The sequence below is a fragment of the Triticum dicoccoides genome, chromosome 5B (assembly GCF_002162155.2).
Source record: "Triticum dicoccoides isolate Atlit2015 ecotype Zavitan chromosome 5B, WEW_v2.0, whole genome shotgun sequence".
Lineage (NCBI taxonomy): Eukaryota > Viridiplantae > Streptophyta > Magnoliopsida > Poales > Poaceae > Triticum > Triticum dicoccoides.
The window spans coordinates 275,212,108-275,236,419 of record NC_041389.1 but is presented as its reverse complement, the minus strand read 5'-3'; the positions used below and the strand labels follow the sequence as shown (position 1 = coordinate 275,236,419).

General features: G+C 46.5%; 1 pseudogene; it reads left to right on the top strand.

Annotated features, from left to right (window-relative positions):
* The first annotated feature begins 21,616 nt into the window (after positions 1–21,616).
* LOC119308386 lies at positions 21,617–24,094 on the top strand (annotated as a pseudogene).
* The last annotated feature ends 218 nt before the right edge of the window (positions 24,095–24,312 follow it).

Below are 24,312 nucleotides of genomic sequence, written 5' to 3'. Positions count from 1 at the left end.
ATTAACTGAGAGATTACCCATTATCACATCTGAAGAATCCTCTGCCTGAGCTGCATTCATCATGTTCACCTTTGCATGCTTTGGATTATGCTTGACCACTGCATTGCTGGAAGATCTCATGGGAGGAGGAGGCGGAAGGCGCCTTTGGTTGAAGCATTTGTTCGCATAGTGACCTTTCTGCTGGCACTTGTTGCAAGTCACCTCTGAGAGCGGACGGTGATAAGGAGCATTTGACCTTGGAGCTTGAGAATTTGACTTGTTCTGATGGCCTTGGGTTGGGTGGGTGGGAAGATCCACAACCACCTGAGTTCTTCTGTTGGTAAGGCTGATGAAACGGAGGAGGAGGAAGGTAGAACTTTTGCTGCTTAGCTGCCACTTGAGAGGAAGAAGAAGACTGAACTGCATCCCTGATTCTCTTCTTAGAAGCCTCACACTTGAGCTGAGCACCTTCTTGCTTGAGGGCCATATTGTAGAATTGATCAAACTGAGTAGGCTCAACAAGAACGAGAGCTAACTGCAGATCCTCTCTAAGGCCACCTCTGAATTGATAGATCATACTCTTTTCATCAGGAACGTCTTGTTTAGCAAAGCGAGCAAGTTTCTGAAACTGCTTGTTGTATTCGTACACTGACATGTTGCCTTGCTTGAGATTGCGGAACTCCTCACGCTTGCTCTCAACAACACTGGTAGGAATGTGGTGAGCTTTAAAGTCCCGACAAAAGTCAGTCCAAGTAATCACTCGACCTCCTCTGGAATCCTTGTATTGCTGGAACCAATCAGCTGCTTGGTCCTTGAGCTGAAAAGAAGCAAACTTGACGTAGTCCTCAGGCCTGACATTGCTGCATTCGAAATGCTTGTTGATATCCACGAGCCAATCGTCGGCGTCTGTGGCCTCGACACAGTAGCTGAAAGACTTCGGCTGATTTGCAAGGAACTGGTTGAGGGTAGGAAACTGAGGCTGATGGTTGAACTGCCCTTGACCTTGATTCCCTTGGTTGCCTTGGCCTCGGTTGCGCTCTTGCATCAGCTGAATCAACAACTCAGCGTTGGCGTTTGTGGTTGCCATCAAAGCTTGCCATGCCTCCGGAGGCGGAGGTGGAGGTGGAGGGTTCGCCTGACTCCCATCATTGCGTTCCGGATTCTGACGCGTTGGCGGAGCCATCCTGAAGAGGGTGACATCCGTTAGCATCTTGATAGACACATAGACAAGTTGAATCAATGGATAGAAATTGCAACATATAGTCTTCACAATAAACATTCGAACAAGGATGAACGAATGAATTCCCAAAGCTAACATCACACATCCATTAAGGTGAGAAGCCACTTGATAAGGGGTTGATGAATGAAATAAACAAGGTACAACTGGAACAAATAAGTGGTAAGGATTACCCAATCACAAACCAAATATCTGCAGGAAGAAGTGCTAGAGCTACTTGAATCCCACCTATAAACTCCCGAAACTTTCCGGTTATGCAATCAGGTGTTGGGGATACAGCGGAAGCAATATATCTCACCCAAACTAACAATCCCTACATCCAGCTGTATCCATCCGTCAACACATAACCAAGAAACCTTCGGAAATCGTGTACCTCAACCTTCGAAAAGCATCCGTTATATGAGTTATGACAATACTCCCGAACTCCCCAGTACTGGGTGACGTCGAGATTATCTCACCAACAACTGCATAAAAGAGATTTTCGATGTCGGCAAAACTTAGGTATTCCAGAACTGCAATGATAAAATTGTGACGACAACACCTCGGAGCTCAACTCCCCGGGACACTGCCACAACCCCTAAATGTCAGGAGGCACCAAGAACAATGTTCTCGTCACAAAACCATCGGAACGATTCCAAGATACCCGCGTGATCCTAAATTTTTTTTAGTGAAATTTGAGGAGAGAAGAGTCAAAACTTCTACGTCAGGAGACCTCACCAGAGCGACGAAGGGATTGAGGAGTAAAAAGAAATCCTACTCTCTGATATATATAATCCTAAGACTCAAAACATTTTTTGTTCTAGACTCAACAACGCCAGCAAACAATCAAGCAGGGGGCTCCTAAGTCGGGGATGGCTCTGATTACCAACTTGTAACGCCCTCGATGCGGCTATATCTCCCACGTGTCGAAGCACGACCTAGAGGCATAACCGCATTGAAAGCAATGTCGCAAGTGAGGTAATCTTCACACAACCCATGTAACACATAAGGGAAAGAGATACATAGTTGGCTTACAGTCGCCACTTCACACAATACATAAATAAACATCCATCATCCAGATTACACTCAAGGTCCGACTACGGAACCAAAATAAAAGAAGACTACCCCAAATGCTACACAGATCCCCGATCGTCCCAACTGGGCTCCACTACTGATCATCTGGAAACGAAACATAGTAGCGACCACGTTCCTCATCGAACTCCCACTTGAGCTCGGTTGCGTCATCTGCACTGGCATCGTTGGCACCTGCAACTGTTTTGGTAGAATCTGTGAGTCACGGGGACTCAACAATCTCACACCCGCGAGATCAAGACTATTTAAGCTTATGGGAAGGGTAGTGTAATGAGGTGGAGCTGTAGCAAGCGACTAGCATATATGGTGGCTAATATACGCAAGAGAGAGCGAGAAGAGAAGCAAGGCACGGTCGTGAATCTAGAAGCGATCAAGAAGTGATCCTAGAGCAACCTACATCAAACATAACTCCAACACCGTGTTCACTTCCCGGACTCCGCAGAGAAGCGACCATCACGGTTACACACGCGGTTGATGTATTTTAATTAAGGTCAACTTCGGGTTTTCTACAACCAGACATTAAAAAATTCCCATCTGCCTCATAACCGCGGGCATGGCTTTCGAAAGATAATATACCCTGCAGGGGTGTCCCAACTTAGCCCATCATAAGCTCTCACGGTCAACGAAGGATAAACCTTCTCCCAGGAAGACCCGATGAAAGTTCTAGTATCGACTAGAGGGGGGGTGAATAGGCGATTTTTATGAAAGTCTTCAAAACTTGGAAGTTTCGAAGACAAACACCAGAAACAACCTAATTGATATGCAGCGGAAGATAAACTACCCTAAACAAGCCATAGTCAAGTATGTAATGATGTGAAAGTACATGACTAATAGTAGTAAGGTAGTAAGGATCAAGATGGAAGATAGTATGAAGCCAATCAACAATAGTAGTCAAGCAATGAAGTCAAACAGATGAACAGATAGGCAATGACTTCATGAAGACAAACTTAAGTAAGGTTGGAAGAGATAGAACCAGTTGCTTGTTGAAGACACAGGATTTGTTGGACCAGTTCCAGTTGCTGTGACAACTGTACGTCTGGTTAGGGAGGCTGAGATTTAACTCAGAAGACCGTGTCTTCACCTTATTCTCCTTGAGCTAAGGACACCCAGTCCTCGCCCAATCACTCTGGTAAGTCTTCAAGGGAGACTTCCAAACCTTCACAGACTTCGTTCACCGGCAATCCACAATGACTCTTGGATGCTCAGAACGCGACGCCTAACCGGCTGGAGGATTCACAGTCCTCAAGTGTAATAAGTCTTCAGGTCACACAGACAGAAAGACTTCAGTGATGCCTAACACTCTTTGGCTCTGGGTGTTTGGGCTTTGTCCTCGCAAGGATTTCTCTCTCTCAAATGCTTCGAGGTGGGTTGCTCTCAAACGACAAAAGCCGTGCACAAACTCTGAGCAGCCACCAATTTATGGTGTAGGGGGTGGGCTATTTATAGCCACTAGGCAACCCGACCTGATTTGTCCAAAATGACCCTGGGTCACTAAGGAACTGACACGTGTTCCAACGGTCAGATTTCAAACACACGCGGTAACTTTACTTGGCCTACAAGCAAAGCTGACTCATCCAGCTCTGGATAAGATTTCCTCTCATTGTCTTCGCTCGAAGACATAGGATTTGGTTGAGCATCACTTCAGTCACTCTGACTTAGTTCACTGGACCCCACTTAACAGTACGGTGGTTCCTATGACTCAACAAAGAAGAAAAGGAAACAGCGAAAACACACAGTCTTCGCGCTCCAAAGTCTTCACGCAATGTCTTCTCATGTCATAGTCTTCAATATGAATATCTTCTCATACTACCATTGTCTTCAATGTCTTCATACATTTTTAGGGGTCATCTCCGGTAGGTAAACCAAATCAATGAGGGACACTACCTGCGTTATCCTGCAATTCTCACAAATGCATTAGTCCCTCAACCAACTTTGTCATCAATACTCCAAAACCAACTAGGGGTGGCACTAGATGCACTTACAAGCTCCCCCTTTTTGGTGATTGATGACAAACTAGTTGAAGTTTTCAACGGGGATAAAGTATGTGAAATTGTAAGGATAGGGAATTGTCTTCATAAGTTGCAAGGGCTCCCCCTGAAGATGTGCGTATAAGTAATTTGCTTTTGGATTGCAAATGCACATGGCAGGTTGTACTTGTGGAGATCCACTTCAACTTATGAAGCTAATTCATCATGCATGAAATGATAAGGCAAGTAATATGACATGCATAATGAAAAATGGACGTCTGCAGAATGATCTAAGTGCGGAAGTTATCATCGCACATGCGGAATTTATCATCGCAAAGCAAATAAGTAGCAGAAGTAGCAGACGACCATCAAGTTTATGGTGTTACAACTCAAAGAACCAAATGTTTCAAAAGGCAAGAGTTGTAAGCATGCAGCAAAATATAATGCAACCGCCCATATGAACCCGCTTGAAGACTATCAACTCATACGCTTCTCCCCCTTTTGTCAGTAGGAGAAGCAGCTGGGTCGTTGTCGTTGGTTGGCGGTGCAGACGAACTTGGTGCGGAGTCGATGCGCACAGTTGTAGTTGGAGGTGGTGAAGTAGCGTCATCTTCATCATCGATCACTCTGGCATTAACTGTTGCCGCGTAAGAGGAATATTCAGAGTCTTCAAGAGATGGAGTTCGATGGAGGGTAGCAGTCCTTGGAGGAGTGGAGTCGAACTGGAATCTTTCATTGAAGCCATCATCTTGAAGTTCAGCTTCAGCACTGAGCAGGGTCAAACTCTTCCATGATCTTCGGCAAGTTTCATGAGCAACAAAAGCATTCTTGGTGGCAAGGTTGCGAATGCGATTGACATCCACCAAGAGGCTTTGCATTTGGCGCTTGAGCCAGAAATGATGCTTATCCTGCTTCTGATGAAGAGCCACAAGAAGCTCTCGGTCATTAAGCACACGAGAACGCTTCCGAGGCCTTTGCGCAATGGTGCTTTCAGTGGCTTCAGTTGGCGCTCTATGAGGCAGACGGGTGTTACCAGCAAGTGGATAGAATCTTGTTGCTGCTTGAACACCTTCAATAGGCTGAATGAAGCTTTGGTGCTTGATGTTCTGAAGACAAAGTGGTGTCTTGGCAGGGTCAGAGTATACAGCATCAACTGACATATCAACCTCGGGCAGAAATATTATGTGATTGCGAGCAGAGGGCTGATAGTTGACAGATGAGTCTCGCTTGATGAGGCGCATGACCCATGGAGCATAAAGCTTCAGACCAAATAGGTCAGAGCCGGAAGCAGCAAGTTGCCTTATGAAGAATTCCTGAGTGTTGAAGCTGATGCCATTAAGAATATAGAAGACCAAAGTCTTCATGGTCCTTCAAGCTTGGCCGATGATGAGTGTCCCTTGACTGGCCATAGAGTTTGCCTGATAATGTGATATATGGTGCGAGGCAGATACTTATGGTCTTCAACAAATAAATGGGTGGGATACTCAGCGTCAGATGGCAATGGCTTCATCATGCTTAGCATCTGGCTCATATTGGGTTCGGGCTTGTGAAAGATGCTCTCCACAGCATTGCGGTGGAGCTGACAGTTAGGCTCATATAGTTCTCCAGGAGTGGCTAGCCCAGTAAGCTCGATGATATCCATAGCTTTGGCTTCATGATGAACATTTCCAGTCATCCACTCGAGAACCCAAGTCTTGATGTCTCTGTTGTAGCCGCGAATGTGCAGAGTGGCATAGAATTGAAGCAATAGCTCTTCATTCCAATGTTCCTTGTCTGTCACAAAATGGAGCAGACCAGCATCACGAAAGCAGTCAAGTGCTTCTTCCAAGCACGGCAATCCAGCAATAGCTTCAGTGTCAAGACGCATATGGGGAAAATGCGCCCTTGATCATATAGCACGCATGAGTAATAGCTTCTTTGCTGATAGCTCCAGAACCGATCGGATGAAATCCTTGGCTTGGAGTAGGGGTTCTTGGCGCTGTCAAAGAAGGTATTGTGGCTCTTGAAGCCATTAGCATTGAAAGACCCGGGGGAGTTGGCAGTACCTGGAAACCTTGGCAACCTGGGCTTTGGCTTCTGGACCTGAGGCTGATGCTCAACATGATAGTCAAATTGGGGTCCTGAGGCAGAAGGCGGAGGCACCAGAACGGGCCATCGGACAGTGACAAGCTGACCATGATCGTATGCTTGCTCAATAGTGTGAGGCCTTGGTGGCGGAACAGGAGCAGGGGCAACATCAGAGGAGTCAGGTTGCACAACAGGTGCTTCAGGAGCAGTTATCGTGTTGGCTTCGGGTGCAGCATCCTCATTGGCGTCAGGTGCAGCAGTCTCATTTGCGTCAGGTGCGACATTTTCATGAGCTTCAGGTGCAGCATTCTCATTGACTTCAGGGTCAACATCCTCAGTGGCCACATTTGCTTCGGGTACAGTGGCCTCATTGGTTTCAGGCACGCTGGTTGGTGCAGGCTCCACATTGGCGTCAGCCATGACTACGTCACTGGCTTCATTGGCGTTGGTTGTGGCAGCCTCAACATTTTCAACCTCCTCTTGACGAACAGGAGGGTCGGGCACAGGCACGTTCAAATCATGAACTGCCTCTTCTTCAACCGCTGGGGGTGTTGGTACACGAACTTCTTCTTCTTCAATAGCAGGGGGAGTTGGTACACGTACTTCTTCTTCTTTTTCTTCGGCTGATGCAGCCGGAATGTCTTCAGCAGCATGTGCTTCAGACATGGAGATGTTCACTGTTGGAGCTGGTTCAGAGAATACTTGCCGTGCAAGAGGTGAACGTTGCACTTCTCCTTCAGGAACGCTCGACAGAGGGACTTCGGGCCTTTGTCCTCTTCGAAGCCTGCGAAGCGCTGGCTTCAAGTTAGGAGATGGACTTGGCTGAGCCTGAAAGTCTTTAGCCTCTTCTTGCACTGGGGGTGTAGCTTGTTGTTGTTGTTGGGGAGTACTGGGGGAGTCTTGGTGTTGTTGTGGGTGATCAGCCCACGAAGCATCCTGAGCAATTGGCGTCAAAGGACGACCAATGCTGATGATTTCACTGTTCGTACGAACAAGCGATGATACCACTTGATGTTCGATCTGAGGAAGAACTTCATCATCATGTACATTTTCATCTTGACCAATGTCTTCAGCAGTGTTGGGTTCAGCTGCTGGAATATCTTCAGACTCATGAGCCTCTATGGTAGCAGGCTCATGGACAACCATTCTTCTTTCTTGATGAACAGACACAGGGCGAACCATGGAAATGGGTTCAACGACTAAGGGCTCTGTGGAAGCAGCCCTAGTCTTCTTGGTCTTGCGCTTCTTCTTGGAGGGAGCGGCATCAGAAGCTTCAGTGTTCTTTCTCTTTCTCGCATCAGCCTCAGCAGCCTTTGTCTTCTTCTGTTCTGAAGCGGTTGTGGTGACCTTTGGCTTCGAGCCAGTCATGCTGCTCGGGAAGATAATGCGAGGGGCTTCTTGGCTTGAAGGCTCAGGTTGTTCGGCAGGGTGCTTCTTCTTCCTCTTTGCAGCCATCCTGGGGTCAATGCCTGGACGGCCAAGGGACTTGCGCTTCTCAGCCTCATTGTAGGCAAGCACACACTTATCAGCCAAAAGCTTCATGCGTTCTCGAGAGCCCTGAGCTTCTTGGCGTTTCTGCAGAAAAGCTTATTTGAGCTCATGGAGCATGACCTTGAAGTTGCGGACGTCTTGAACACTCAGATTGGCCACATGCTTCTTGAATTGAGCCTTCTCAAAATCAATCTTGTTTTTGAGCTCAACGATGCGCTGAGCGAGAGCTAGCTCAGAAGCAATGGCGCCATTGAAGGAGACACTAAGGCCAATGGGGAGCTGTAAATCTTCAAAGATGACGTTGGGGGTGTCGAACCATTCATCAATGAAATTGTGAATGATGGCCACATCAAATAGAGGTAGGTTGCTGAAGATTTCTGCTTCTTCTTTGCTCTTGATCAGCTGCTCAAGGGCATCATCAGCAAGATCTTCATCACTTGAGAGATCAATGGGTTCTTCACGCAGAATGGCAGCAGGAGTCAAAGCTCGTTGATCAGATGGTCTAACAAGCTGCTTTTTCTTGTCCGTTCTCTTGGAGACACAGGACAGATCTTCAGATTGCACACTGGCTTCAAGAGGTGCAGTGGCCAGTGGCTTCGCACGCAAAGTCTTCGGTGGTGCAGCTGAGGTTGAAGCCTTAGACTTCTTTTGCTTCTGTGGCTTTGGAGGAGGAGGAGCAGGGGCTTCATCACCATTGTCAGAATGATCTACTCTGGCGCCTTGGACCATGATATAAGTGATGAGGCCGTCAAGGTTGGCGTAGGGGCCAATGACATTGGGATTGGCTTCACGAGAGTCGTCAGCACGGGGAGCAGAGGAACCTGGGTTGAAGTCCAAACCCAAGGCCTTCTTGTTCTTCTTGGCCGAAGCCACAGCAAACTGATAGTTGCGCTTGAAGAGTGAATCGTCACGACACCATAGGAGTGAGGTGGGATCTGCGTTCGTTGGCTGTGGCCCACGGACCATGCAAGGGTAGAAGCCTTGTTCAATGGCTTCAGCTCGGCTCTTGGGTTGAAGACCTCGATAGAGGATATCACCCCAAGGTCTCTTGATGGCATTCTTCTCTGCATATTCCTTTGTGACAAACTTGTACTTGAACCACTCCTCAGCCCAATAGCGACGAATCCATTGGATTCGCGTCTTCCTCTGATGATAGTTCTCCTCCGGATCTATCTTGTACAGTTCTGCTAAATCATCAGGCAGATCCTTAGATGTACCTTCTCTGCGTTGTCTGCCACCCTTCCTTGCTGATTTTTCTGTTGCCATGAACTTCAAGCTGAAAGGCTTCAGTACGTTCAAAGGCTTCAAAGATTTGCGCTTGCTGGTCAAGCAGGAACTGGCTTCAGGAGAATTTATATGATGTTGTAAGTATTCTGCAAACGAATGCAGACTATGAGAACCAAGGGATTCTTCCACGGACATGTACATGTGACAGCATTAGAGATGCGAGGGAAGGGGAAGAGGTCATATGCATTCTCAGAAGATTTTGAAGATAAATCAGTTTGAAGACATTAACCTCATGTTGCGAAGACATTCACTTATATAGGTGAGTTGGTTCCAGATTTGTACCAATCCGTGAATAAGTACAAGTGAGGAATCAAACTAGAAGAAATCTAAGTGAATCGACTAAGCAGTATGAGATGCAGACGGAATAGATCTAGCTTTGAGTAGACAAAAACTACTTTCGGTAAACAGGATGAATCTTCAAGATCAAAAAGGTGGTAAAAATAGAGTTATAATTACCGCACGAAGAACTGCTAGATGGAGAAGAATAGGAGACTGAGCAGTTCAGCCCACCGTGCCCTAACTTGGCGACGGAGGACACCTACGGTGACGGCGGAGAGGACGATGTCCGTGGCTGGCGTGAGGACGGCGTCGGAGAAGTCGCGGCAGCTAAGCGCTTCGTCGCCAGCGTCTTCGCGAGCTAGCGGTGGCGCTAGGGTTTTGACGGAGGTGGAGAGGTGGAAGAAGGATTTCTTTACCGCACGGGGACAGGTATTTATAAGTAGGTGAGAGACACAGCGCAATTATGCTGGTGCCCCTGGCGGTTCACATCTGAGGGGCACGTGGCAAGCATGCAACACCCTCAGGGTTGTCCCACGTTCCCACGCCCGCCAGGCATGTCGGAGAGTTGTTCCGGCTTCTCCGGATTTCAACAGTAAAGATAAGCCATTAAGAACAGATTTAATGTTTGTCTCTTTGCCTTCTGCTGACTAGGACGCAGAGAAGACATTCGATAGTTTCAACCGAATGCATATGATTTGGATAGATAGATTTTGAGATGAAAAGCATAGAGAGGTTAGGGTCCAATCACATTCACTTAGTTCAAAAGATACAATCTTGAAGGCATAGCTATAAGTGAATGCTGTAGAGGACAGAACACTAGTATATATATATATATATATATATATCAAAAAGCAATCAAATCATCATAGTGCAGAAAGTCATGAAGACAAATTGAAACTGAAGACAAACCAAATGCGAAGTCATTGCAATATGACGCCTTGAATGAAACACTTCAAACAAGAAAAGTTGGTGGTGGCGTTACCCACCGTATAGGAAGTATTAGACCCAGACATGGCGCACAATTATCGTGGCGCTCCAAAGTCAAATTCCATGTTAATATGTTCACACTCAAAGTGTAAGTCTTCATTGACTGAAGATATACCTTACTTTGTGTGTTGCACATCTAAGTCATCAACATGCATAAGTGTTAGGATGTGTGCCTGATCACAGGACATTAGAGGATTCTAAGATATTTAGCTCACACCGTAACTTGCAAAACCTTTTCTCATCCAAAGGCTTTGTGAAGATATCTGCCAGTTGCTCTTCAGTGTTGACGTGAATGATATCGATATCTTTCTTCATAACATGATCTCTGAGAAAGTGATGACGAATTTCAATGTGCTTTGTCTTCGAGTGTTGGACTGGATTGTTGGCTATCTTGATGGCACTCTCGTTGTCGCAGAAGGGAGGTACTTGTTTCAGGTTGATGCCATAGTCCTTGAGAGTTTGCTTCATCCATAGAAGCTGAGCACAACAGGATCCAGCAGCAATGTATTCAGATTCAGCAGTTGAGAGTGATACACAGTTCTGCTTCTTCGAAGACCAACAGACAAGTGATCGACCAAGAAAATGGCATGTGCCAGATGTAGACTTGTGATCCACCTTGTCACCAGCATAATCAGCATCCGAGAATCCAACCAAATCGAATCTTGAGCCCTTGGGATACCATAATCCGAGTGTTGGGGTGTAAGCCAAATATCGAAGAATTCGCTTCACAGCTAAGTGATGCGATTCCTTTGGTGCCGCTTGGTACCAAGCACACATGCAAACACTAAGAATAATATCTGGCCTAGATGCACATAAATAAAGCAAAGAACCAATCATGGAGCGGTATACCTTTTGATCGAACTCTTTACCATTGTCGTCGGGACCAAGATGGTGCTTGGCTGGCATTGGCGTCATGTAGCCTTTGCAGTCTTCCATTCCAAACTTCTTCAGACAATCTTTGAGGTATTTCTCTTGAGATATGAAGATTCCATTCCTCTGCTGACGAATTTGAAGACCAAGGAAGAACTTCAGCTCACCCATCATGGACATTTGATATTGCTCTTGCATCATATACCCAAACTCATCACTGTACTTCTGGTTGGTGCATCCGAAGATTATGTCATCCACATATATTTGGCACACAAACAGTTCACCATCATATGTCTTCATGAAGAGAGTGGGATCGAGGGATCCAGGTTTGAAGCCTTTGCTCTTCAGGAAGTCTTTGATTGTATCATACCAGGCACGAGGAGCTTGTTTGAGGCCATACAGTGCCTTGTTTAGCTTGTACACCATATCAGGATGTTTTGGATCTTCAAAGCCAGGTGGTTGTGCGACATATACTTCTTCTTCAATCTTGCCGTTGAGAAATGCACTCTTCACATCCATTTGATATAGCAAGATATTGTGATGATTTGCGTAGGCTAGCAGTATACGAATAGCTTCAAGCCTAGCAACAGGAGCAAATGTTTCATCGAAGTCAATTCCTTCAACTTGAGTGTATCCTTGAGCCACAAGACGTGCTTTGTTTCTGACGACTTGACCATGCTCATCTTGCTTGTTGCAATATATCCATTTTGTTCCAATAATGTTATGTTTGCGAGGATCCGGTCGCTTGACAAGTTCCCAGACATTATTGAGCTTGAACTGTTGAAGTTCCTCTTGCATGGCTTGAATCCATTCAGGTTCCATAAAAAGCTTCAGCAACTTTCTTGGGTTCTGATATTGACACAAATGAAAAGTGCCCACAAAAGTTTGCTAGCTGTGTTGCTCTTGATCGAGTGAGTGGACCAGGTGCATTGATGCTCTCAATTATCTTCTCTATTTCAACTTCATTTACAACACGAGGGTGAACAGGACGAAGATTTTGCTCTGGCTGATCATTGTCATCATTGGGAGGATTGTCTTCGGACTGAGCATTGTCTTCAGGTTGATTTGGTGCAGAGATGATAAGTTCCTCTTCAGGCTGTGCTTCAGAGGGCATGATTTCACCAGTTCCCATCAGCTTGATTGCCTCATTTGAAGGAGCTTCATCCAGTGTACTTGGCAGGATCTCTCTCTATGAACCATTGGTTTCATCAAATTTCACATCCACAGTTTCAACGATTTTGTATAGATAAAGGTTGAAGACTCTGTAGGAGTGTGAATCCTTTCCATAGCCAAGCATGAAGCCTTCGTGAGCCTTAGGTGCAAATTTTGACTTGTGATGGGGATCCCTTATCCAGCATCTTGCTCCAAATACTCTGAAGTAACTGACGTTTGGCTTCTTGCCAGTAAGCAGCTCATATGATGTTTTGTTCAGAAGCTTATGGATGTATACATGGTTGATGATGTGACATGCTGTATCAATAGCTTCAGGCCAGAACTTTCTTGGTGTCTTGTACTCATCTAGCATAGTTCGAGCCATCTCAATGAGGGTTCTGTTTTTGCGCTCCACAATGCCATTTTGCTGAGGTGTGTATGGAGCAGAGAACTCATGAGTGATTCCCATTTTATCCAGATACAGATCAAGTCCAGTGTTCTTGAATTCAGTGCCATTGTCACTTCTGATGTGCTTGATCTTCACTCCATAATTGTTCATTGCTCGATTTGCAAAGCGTCTGAAGACATCTTGTACTTCAGTCTTGTAAAGAATTATATGGACCCATGTATATCTTGAGTAGTCATCAACAATGACGAAGCCATAGAGACAGGCAGTTGTTGTGAGGGTGGAGTAGTGAGTAGGTCCAAATAAGTCCATGTGTAACAGCTCGAAGGGTTGAGATGTTGTCATGATTGTCTTTGATGGGTGCTTTGCCCTTGTCATCTTTCCAGCTTCACAAGCACCACACAGATGATCCTTCTTGAACTTGACATCTTCGATACCAATGACATGCTTCTTCTTGACGAGTGAGTGTAAGTTTCTCATGCCAGCATGTCCCAGCCTTCGATGCCAAAGCCAGCATTCTGAAGCTTTTGTGAGAAGACAAACGGCAAGCTGTGGACCTGCTGAGAAATCTACCATGTACAGATCATCTTTTCGATACCCTTCAAAGACTAGAGATTTGTCAGATTCCATTAGTACAAGGCAACGATATTTGCCAAATATCACAATCATGTTTAAGTCACAAAGCATTGAGACAGACATTAAGTTGAAACCAAGGGATTCAACAAGCATCACTTTATCCATGTGTTGATCCTTTGAGATTGCAACTCTACCTAGACCCAATACTTTGCTTTTACCAGTGTCAGCAAATGTGATGTGACTTTTGTCGGATGGACGTAAGGTTGAGTCCATGAGAAGACTTCGATCACCAGTCATATGATTTGTGCATCCACTGTCCATAATCCATTCTGAAGCTTTTGGTGATGTACCCTACAGTGCAGTTAGAAGGATAGGCTTCACACAAGTGTTGTGAAGCATATGCATTTGATACATATAGGGACAGTCACAGCTTATATCAAAGTTAGGACATTGACTGATAAGAAATTCAGATGTGAAGCATATAGAATGATATTTTAATGTGCGTCCTCAGTGAGTTTTAGGTCCCCAGCAATAGTATCGGACGCCATTGATTGCTGGCTGGAGACCATTTTCTGCAAAAGAGAGTTAGTTCTTCTTTGCCACCCACATTTTCAGTGGGGGCTTAGAAGTGATGAGTCTAAGTGCAGCATCTGAGAATTTTGGCTTTGAAGCCCTAGCAAATAGCCTTGCAGGAGATGAATGATACTCATATGAATAAGCAGAAAAGTTCTTAGTCCTATGAACATAGCGGTTTGAAGATACACGCTCATATTCATAAGTCTGAGCATGATTTCCCTGCAAAACATTGGCGTTAGGGTGACTTATGTGAGTCCTGTATCTGTATGAAGCCTTTGGGCCATATGAAGCTATAGGTCTGGGGTTTGTCTTCTTCCTAGGTGGTGTCATGATGACATTCACAGGAAGATTCTCAATGTACCGCTTAGGTACCCAGATCTTCTTCATAGGTGGTCCATTCCTGCAGTTAGTGCCAATGTACCTGGCAAACACTTCACCATTCTGATTTTTGAACAGCTTATAGTTTGCATCAAAGGATTCATCAATGATAATAGGATTAGCACAGGTAGAGCCAGATAAGGTAGATGGATCTACTGACGGTCCCTTTGCAGCAACCCATGTGGTTTTGGGGTACTGCTCAGGCTTCCAGTACGAGCCATCAACATTCATTTTCCTTTCGAACCCAACACCCTCTTTCCTAGGGTTTCGATTTAGAATCTGCTTTTTGAGGACATCGTAGATAGTCTGATGTCCCTTCAAACTTTTGTACATCCCTGTTTCAAGCAATGTCTTCAACATAGCATTTTCATCAGCAACAGCAGTGGTATCCTCCGCAGAGGGGTTAGTGACCACATCAGTAGGTGAAGACAATGAAACAGTAGCAGCAGTGGAACATTCAGCAACAGATGTAGCGTTATCATGCTCAATGCATTTTAGACATGGTGGTTCAAATCCTTCCTGAGCGGAATTGATCTGTTGAGCGCGAAGTGAATCTCGCTCCTTCTGAAGATCTTCATAATCCACTCTTATCTTTTCAAGGTCTAGCTTTCTTTGAAGACATTCAGAAGAAAGCTTCTCATGATCAGATAAGAGAGCATTATGTTGATTTTGAAGGGCGTCAAACTTAGCATGGAGTCTCTGAAGACTATCAACCAAAGCTTTTGACTGATCCATTTCAGCACCCAACATATCATCGCTCTTACTAAGCATGTCTTGAACCTTTTCCAAGATTATTTGTTGTTTAGTGGCAAGGGAAGCAAGCTTATCATAACTGGGCCCAAATTCATCACCTGATTCATCATCACTAGATTCAGAGAGATAACTTTCAGTTACCTTATCACCCCTTGCCATGTGGCATGATGAGGATGATGATGGTTCAGGTGTAAAGGTCATTTTCTTGAGAGATTCCTTGTAGTCCTCAAACGGCTGATCATGACGAGTGCGATGACCTTCGTATAGATCAGATAGCCGGTCCCAGATTAGCTTCGCGTGATTGAGGTGCATAACATTCCTGAACTGGTTTCTGGACAAATGACAGCAGATGCCATCCTTCGCTGTGAGGTTCAGTAGTGTATACTTGCGAATGTCATCAGCCTCTGCCATCTTGCATAGATCAGTGAGTCCAATCTCAGTGACGGTCCACAGTTCACTATCCTTGGACATGAGTAGCTTCTTCATCATGGCCTTCCATCGGGGATACTCATAACCATCAAAGGTGGGACAAGATATGTTCCTCAATCCTGCAGTCGACATAGCTTAAACTCCAGGTGGTTAAACCGAATCACAGAGAACAAGGGACCTTGCTCTGATACCAATTGAAAGTGCTAGTATCGACTAGAGGGGGGGTGAATAGGCGATTTTTATGAAAGTCTTCAAAACTTGGAAGTTTCGAAGACAAACACCAGAAACAACCTAATTGATATGCAGCGGAAGATAAACTACCCTAAACAAGCCATAGTCAAGTATGTAATGATGTGAAAGTACAGGACTAATAGCAGTAAGGTAGTAAGGATCAAGATGGAAGATAGTATGAAGCCAATCAACAATAGTAGTCAAGCAATGAAGTCAAACAGATGAACAGATAGGCAATGACTTCATGAAGACAAACTTAAGTAAGGTTGGAAGAGATAGAACCGGTTGCTTGTTGAAGACACATGATTTGTTGGACCAGTTCCAGTTGCTGTGACAACTGTACGTCTGGTTAGGGAGGCTGAGATTTAACTCAGAAGACCGTGTCTTCACCTTATTCCCCTTGAGCAAAGGACACCCAGTCCTCGCCCAATCACTCTGGTAAGTCTTCAAGGGAGACTTCCAAACCTTCACAGACTTCGTTCACCGGCAATCCACAATGACTCTTGGATGCTCAGAACGCGACGCCTAACCGGCTGGAGGATTCACAGTCCTCAAGTGTAATAAGTCTTCAGGTCACATAGACAGAAAGACTTCAGTGATGCCTAACACTCTTTGGCTCTGGGTGTTTGGGCTTTGTCCTTGCAAGGATTTCTCTCTCTCAAATGCTTCGAGGTGGGTTGCTCTCAAACGACAAAAGCCGTGCACAAACTCTAAGCAGCCACCAATTTATGGTGTAGGGGGTGGGCTATTTATAGCCACTAGGCAACCCGACCTGATTTGTCCAAAATGACCCTGGGTCACTAAGGAACTGACACGTGTTCCAACGGTCAGATTTCAAACACACGCGGCAACTTTACTTGGGCTACGAGCAAAGCTGACTCATCCAGCTCTGGATAAGATTTCCTTTCATTGTCTTCGCTCAAAGACATAGGATTTGGTTGAGCATCACTTCAGTCACTCTGACTTAGTTCACTTGGACCCCACTTAACAGTACGGTGGTTCCTATGACTCAACAAAGAAGAAAAGGAAACAGCGAAAACACACAGTCTTCGCGCTCCAAAGTCTTCACGCAATGTCTTCTCATGTCATAGTCTTCAATATGAATATCTTCTCATACCACCATTGTCTTCAATGTCTTCATACATTTTTAGGGGTCATCTCCGGTAGGTAAACCGAATCAATGAGGGACACTACCTGCGTTATCCTGCAATTCTCACAAACGCATTAGTCCCTCAACCAACTTTGTCGTCAATACTCCAAAACCAACTAGGGGTGGCACTAGATGCACTTACACCCGATCAGTCTCGGAATCCCGGTTCGCCAGACATTTCGACAATGGTAAAACAAGACCAGCAAAGCCGCCCGATTGTGCCGACAAATCCCGATAGGAGCTGCACATATCTCGTTCTCAGGGCACATCCGGATGAGCACTATGTACGGCAACCGAGGATACCCCAAGTTGCCTCAGGGCGGCACCGCAAGTGGCTCTAGTTTGGACCAACACTCAGAGGAGCATTGGCCCGGGGGGTTAAATAAAGATGACCCTTGGGCTCGCAAAAACCCAAGGGAAAAAGGCTTAGGTGGCAAATGGTAAAACCAAGGTTGGGCCTTGCTGGAGGAGTTTTATTCAAAGCGAACTGTCAAGGGGGTCCCATAAATCACCCAACCGCGTAAGGAACGCAAAATCAAGGAACATAACACCGGTATGACGGAAACTAGGGCGGCAAGAGTGGAACTAAACACCAGGCATAAGGCCGAGCCTTCCACCATTTACCAAGTATATAAGGTGCATTAATTAAACATGAGATATTGTGATAACCCAAAGTATCCATGTTCCAACAAGGAACAAACTTCATCTTCACCTGCAACTAGCAACGCTATAAGAGGGGCTGAGCAAAGCGGTAACATAGCCAATCAACGGTTTGCTAGGAAAGGATGGTTAGAGGTTTGACATGGCAATATGGGTGGCATAGTATAGCAAGTGGTAGGTAACATAGCATAGGCATAGCAAAAGAGCGAGCATCTAGCAAGCAAAGATAGAAGTGATTTCAAGGGTATGGTCATCTTGCCTGCAAAGTTCTCAGAGTTGTCGAAGGCTTGATCCTCGTTAGCGTACTCAACAGGTTCCTCGTGCGTGTACTCGTCTCCCGGCTCTACCCAAAGCAAGAACACAAACAATGGAACCACAATCAAACATGGAGCAATGCACAAGCAACATGATGTAATACATGACATGATATGCGATATGTGATATGCAATGCAAATGCGGGCTCTGGAAGGGAAAATGATGAACAAGGCATCAACTTGGCAAACCAAGTATGCCGCTGGAAAGATGAGATGATTTCGGTTGAAATCGATATAAAGATCACCGGAAAGGGATGCACGGTTTGCAAATGGCAAGCAAAACAAGAATGACACAAATCTGCGGTTAACAGCATGATAGCACTTAGAATACATCAAGAAACTATGCTACAGCACCCCCAACATAAAAACAAAGAATATGGCACTGATCTACAGGAGATGCTTGACAAAAGAGGAACACTGAGCTACGGCTAAATCACACCATAACAGGTTCAAACAAGCATGGGAAAGTGCAAAAGATATCAGGTTTGACATGGCATAAACAGCATCAGGTAGCAATGTTCAGAGCAAGCAACCAACATGCTACAGGAACTTATAATATCAAAACAAGGCATGACATGATTCTACTCAAAGCATAGAACAAAAGTCCCTTACTGACCATGAGCCAAAAAGGATCAGAAGAAATGATGGCATGCATGTAAACATAGCAAGTTTCGTTAACAGATTCAGCAAACAGGGCATGGCATTGACAGAATTATGAAGGCACCTTCGTGAGCTCGATGCACTCACTACAGAGCATTTCATGATAAACTAAGCATACATCCATCAAGAAGACATGGCATAGAAGCTAGACATGGCAAGAACAACATCATAGCATACACGGATCAACTACAACAACCTTGGCAAAATTGAATAACATGTAAACAATCTGCCAGGAAACATTTTGTAGCAAAAGTAGAGCACGAAAATGACCATCTAGACTACTCCATAATTTCAAACGGGGGCATGAATGGATAGATCATAACCATATGTTCAAAACGCCCTTACTGAAGTATCTCAAAATAAGCATGGATCTCTCTGTAGCATCAAGTTTACATGGCATAAAAATAACAGCAGAACAGGGACTGAAATCAGCAACATCACGAAGCCTAGTTTGCATGCTTGTGCTAGTCACCACAGAGATCACAAAAATACATGGCATACACCCCTATAAAGATGGCATGGCATAGGACAAAACACCAGTAGGGCTCAAGTTCATAACATGCACACATCAATCATGGTAAAAATGACAAAAGTGCATGTTCTGATAAGAATCTGAAACTAACATCACACAGCCCTCTTCCAACAGCATTTCAGGAATCAAGATGATCTCAAATGAAAATGATGCAATGAGATGAAATGATGTACTCATTGAGACAAACAATTCGGTATGCTACACGTCCAAAACGGAGCCACGGGTGCAAAGTTGTGGTGCGATGAACATGCAACAAAATTAATGCCAGAAAAGGACTTAGGGGTTTTTTGGGGGAGAAGAAAGTCAACCAGGGTTCCAGATCGGATCGCACGGACGTCGAGGCGGCCGAAATCTCGCCGGAGCTGGGGAGGAGGCGACGAGGGCGGCCGGAGGAGGAGCTCGGGGCTGGATCTGGCGCCGGCGGCGGCGAAGGCGCGGCCGGGGCGCGGGCGGCGTGGACGGCGCGGCCGGGCGGCGGAGCGGAGGCGGCCGGCGACGGGCTCGAGCGGCGGAGGAGGCGAACCGGGCGGCGGGGTCACGGGAGGCAGCGCGCGGGGCGCCAGGCGGCGGGGCGACGGCGATGGGCCTCGGGGGCCCGAGGTGGGCTCCGCGGGCCGGCGGCGATGTGGGCGCGGGCTCGCCCACGTGGCACGCTACGGTTGGCCAGGGCGGCGGCGACGGACGTTGTCCGGCCGGACCGGACGTGTCCGGCGACGCGGAGAGGAGCAGGGCTAGGGTTAGGGGTGGATTTGACCCGGAATTTCGGGGGAGGAGGTGTTTTTATTGGTAGAAGGAGTTAAAAAGCTCCAAATGAGGTGCGGTTTTCGCCCACACGATCGTGATCCGACGGCGGAGAGCATGGAAGTGACTTAGATGGATTATTGGGCTGTTTTGGAGGGGTGTTGGGCTGCAACCCAAAAGAGGCCTATGCGGTTACCCGGTTAACCGTTGGAGTATCAAACGACCTCCAAATGGCACGAAACTTGACAGGTGGTCTACCGGTGGTGTACCAAGGCCACTTGACAAGCCTCGGTCCATTCCGAGAATGTTTAACACCCTCTCACGACAAAGAGACAAGAGGGGTGCGCCGGTGCATGTGGGAGCGTCGGAATGCAAAACGGACAACGGAGAAAATGCTCGGATGCATGAGTCGAACACGTATGCAAATGAGATGCACATGATGACATGATATGAGATGCATGACATGAAAAAAATGCAAAACGAAAAACAAAAACCCAACCACGGAGGGAATATCATAGCACATAGCCGAAAATGGCAAGAGTTGGAGTTACAAAGATGGAAAGTTACATCCGGGGTGTTACATCAGCTCAGGCGTTTACAGCCGTTATGAGGATCCTGACTAGATCGCTTTTTTATTAACCGGTCCGTTCGGACATTTGAGACAGGTACGAAGCGTGCGGCTATAGATGCTCTTACTCAACACAAGTAGATACTGTTGAGCATCGTGAAAGGATTGAGCCGAGTGGGCGGAGAGGCTAAGTGCGGAGTGGCCGAGCAGAGTGGGAAAGCACCTTGAACGGAGGGAGAGTCGCCGTGGGATCCTTAGCAAGGACCAGAGCTTGCCAAACGGGTCGGCCAGGCACGGCGCGGCCCAGCCCGCCATAATCGTGCCTCACACGACACATACCGCCGTGGCACAATTATTAGTCAAGCCGTGCCGGCCCGCGTGTTGCCCCCTCTAGCCCAACACGACCCAGGAGTTGGCAATTCCTTATCGCCGAGGAAACGCCCGCAGCGCCCGCGGGTAGGCTGACCCAGTTCACGGCAGGGCATGCTGCGCGTTGCTCCTTTAGTTTTTTCGTTCATTATTTGTTTTTTTCTTTTCTAGTTCCTTTTTCTTTTCTGTTTCTATTTGTATTTCTATTCTTTTTTTACTGTTTCTTTTGACCTATATTATACAAAGTTCATTGTGTGTTACCAAAATGTTCATTGTATATTTAGGAAATGTTCATGGTGTATTACAAAAAAGTTCATCATATATTAGAAATTGTTCAATGAATATAAAGTGTTCCCTATGTTTTTTAAATTTGTTCAGTGGTATATTCACAAATTTTCAATGTGTATTCAAAAATTGTTCAACGTATATTTACAAATGTTCAATGCGTATTGAATTTTTTATCAACACGTATATTAAATTTTCCCCAAAATGTTCGTCACATATTAAAAAAATATTATTGTGTATAATTTAAAATGTTCATCGTATATTATGAAAATGTTCAACGGATATTACAAAATGCTCAATGCGTATTATTCGAAAAATTCCGAAATAAGTTCGATGCTTAATGATTCGCGCCGTGAATATATCAAATGGGCTCACTGGTTTGGTTGGCTAGTTCCACTAGAAGGAGGTTGAATTTCTCAAAAAAAAAAAACTAGAAGGAGGTTGCGAGTTCGAGTCGCTATTGCAGCACTTTTTCGGCCTGTTTAGCACGTGCCGTGCCGGCGTGCTACCAGGCCGGCGCAGCTATCCTGGCCCGTTTGGCGAGCTTTGGCAAGGACACGTGGCGGTTGAGGCGTCGGGTACGCACGGATGGTGTTTTGGAGACGGTCTCCACGCAATTTTCTAAGGTCCAAGGCATCCCCATTCCGTCGCCTCCGCCGCCAAAACCCTAGCAGCCTCCGCCGCCATGGACGCCGCCGCAGAGGGAGTGGAAGAATTATTAACCAACTACCCCCAATTCGTGGATTATCTTGAGAATCGAGCACCGGAGGTCCCTCCGGTTGAAGACGACCGCATGGATTGGATTGTCTCCCGAATCATCTCCCTTCTCCCCACACCCTTCGTCCCCGCAGCCGACTCCGACGACGACCATTTCTCCCTCACCTCCTCCGACTCCGAGGACGCCGCCGCCGCCACCGACCGGCACGCCATGCAGGATGGTGGCGGCCAGGACCACATCAGCGACCTCGTGGATGACCTGCTCTCCAACATCGTCTCCCGCCTCCCCTCCAAGGAAGCCGCGCGGACAATGGTCCTGTCTACCCGCTGGCGCTGCGTGTGGGCGGCGACTCCGCTCCTCCTCGACGACGCCCATCTCAGGGCCGGGCTCGGCAATTTCAACGCCGTGCGCGCCATTTCGCGCTGCGTCGCCGCTCACCCCGGCCCCGTGCGTGCGGTGCGCATCACCCGCACCTCCTTCCACCGGCAGGAGTACACGCTCGAGCCCCTGGTCGCCAGCCTTGCCGACAAGAACATCCAGGACCTCATCCTCTTCAACCGCCCCTGGCCGCTCGACATGCCGCTCCCCGACAACATCCTCAGCTGTGCCTCCCTCACCCGCCTCTACATCGGCGTTTGACGCTGGCGCTTCCCAGACACCACGCCCCACCGACCCGCCTTTCCCAACCTCCACGAGCTCGGACTTTTCCATTCCATCATGGAGGACAGGGAAGTCGATGCCTTGCTCGCGCACTGCCCCAAATTAAAGATATTCTCGTTTGCCATGGCGTCCGGCCCCCCTCCCCCCATCTGCAGCAGGGCTGACAGTCACTGCTTCCTACTTGGCTCGGCGGGCGGCTCCCCTTTTCGCTTCTGTGTCAGGTCCCGCAGCCTCCGTATCGTGGTCGAATGGATATGCAACTTCGATGAAATCATCGCCGAGGATGTCCCCTGCCTGGAGCGCCTGCTCTTCGAATGCAGTTACGATCAGAGGCCCATCAAGATTCTCCATGTGCCCAGGCTGGAGGTGCTCGGCTTCTTGGACCTTAGCCTTCACGCACTGGAGATTGGTGGCAGCATCATCATGGTAACAGGCTCTTTTAACTTGGGTTATCTGCCCTTAACACTTATTAGGTGATTGTGTAAACAAACAAATTTTTATTGTTGTTTAATTTGCCTCAATGGCAGGCTGGGATGAATGTGAGAGCTAGTGCCATGCTACCAAGTTTAAAGGTACTTGCTGTCAAGGTGCGGTTTTCGCACGACATGGAGGTTAAGATGCTGCACACTCTGCTCAGATGCTTTCCTCACCTCCAGACGTTTCACGTTATGGTAGTACCCGCATCATATAGTCTGTTCATCTCTACACTTGTTTGTCGATTGCGATTCAAGATGATAATTTGGACATCAGCTCATGTGCTAGTTGTTCATTGCTATATGTTCCAAATAGATATTGTAGATATCTGTTCGAGCACTTCTACTTGTATTGTTATGTAATTTGAGGATTCATATGCTGGATGCTGACATTTTCTTTGTGTGCTCAATTCCAGTCCATTCGATCCAGTTCACTTGACACCGTCGGTTGTGCTGAGTTTTGGGAGTCCATGGACTCTTGCGATTGCCTCAAATCTCATCTAAAGACATTCGTCTTCCACGGATTCCAGGGCCTGGACTGTGAGTACATGTTGCTTGGTTATATCTTGAAGAACGGGAAGGTACTCAAGACATTGGGCATTGTTTGTAGTGACGGTGATGGTGTATTGGAGGAAGTTCTGATGTCAGATTCTTTTGGTGTGGGCAATGCGCCATCAGGTGAATGTAGTGGCAGTAATGATGTGATCGTGGAGCGAGGCCCTATCTCAGGTTATGTTGGCGAGGGCAGTGTGTCATTCGGTGGAAGTAGTGGCAGCCCTGATGTGGTAATGCAGGGAGGCCCAATGTCAGGTTCCTGTGGTGAGGGTGATGCTCCAGGTGGAAGCAGCAGTAGTTTTATTTATATTTGCCCCGCCACCCCTGGTTGGAGCTTTCAGAACGCCATTGACTTGTCAGTGGAGGATCCCTTCTGCGTGTTGAGGCATGACAAGGCCCGTATGGCTTCTCGAGTTGAGGCATGAGTAGTTTTTGTTTTTGCTGTTGGTATTAATGCTGGTGTTATTTCACATTAACATGTTTACTTCAAGCTGCTACGAATGTGGCACTTATTTATTAGTTTTTCATAATCTTGTGGTGAACTCCGAAGGTAAGGCTGAGTGCATGAAGATTTGGAAGCTAGTTTTTACTAGTATGTTGCACTCTTGAGTTCTCTTTTGACGAGGATAATATGATTCTGAGTTGTGGAAGTAGCTTGGCTGCATGTTGTTTACAGAGGGGTACCTATCACATCCACAATCTAGATATTGTCATTTTTTGTTCCCATGCTGCAAAGTTGATATATTACCCAGTTTTGTTTTTAACAATGGTACTTATGCTGGCCTTCCCACAATCCAGGCCTTCAACTGCTCGTGTTTGAGTACTTGATAATTTTGTGGTGAATTGAGAAGTTGATGGTCTGGAAACAGTGGTAAAGCTGCTACCTTGTGA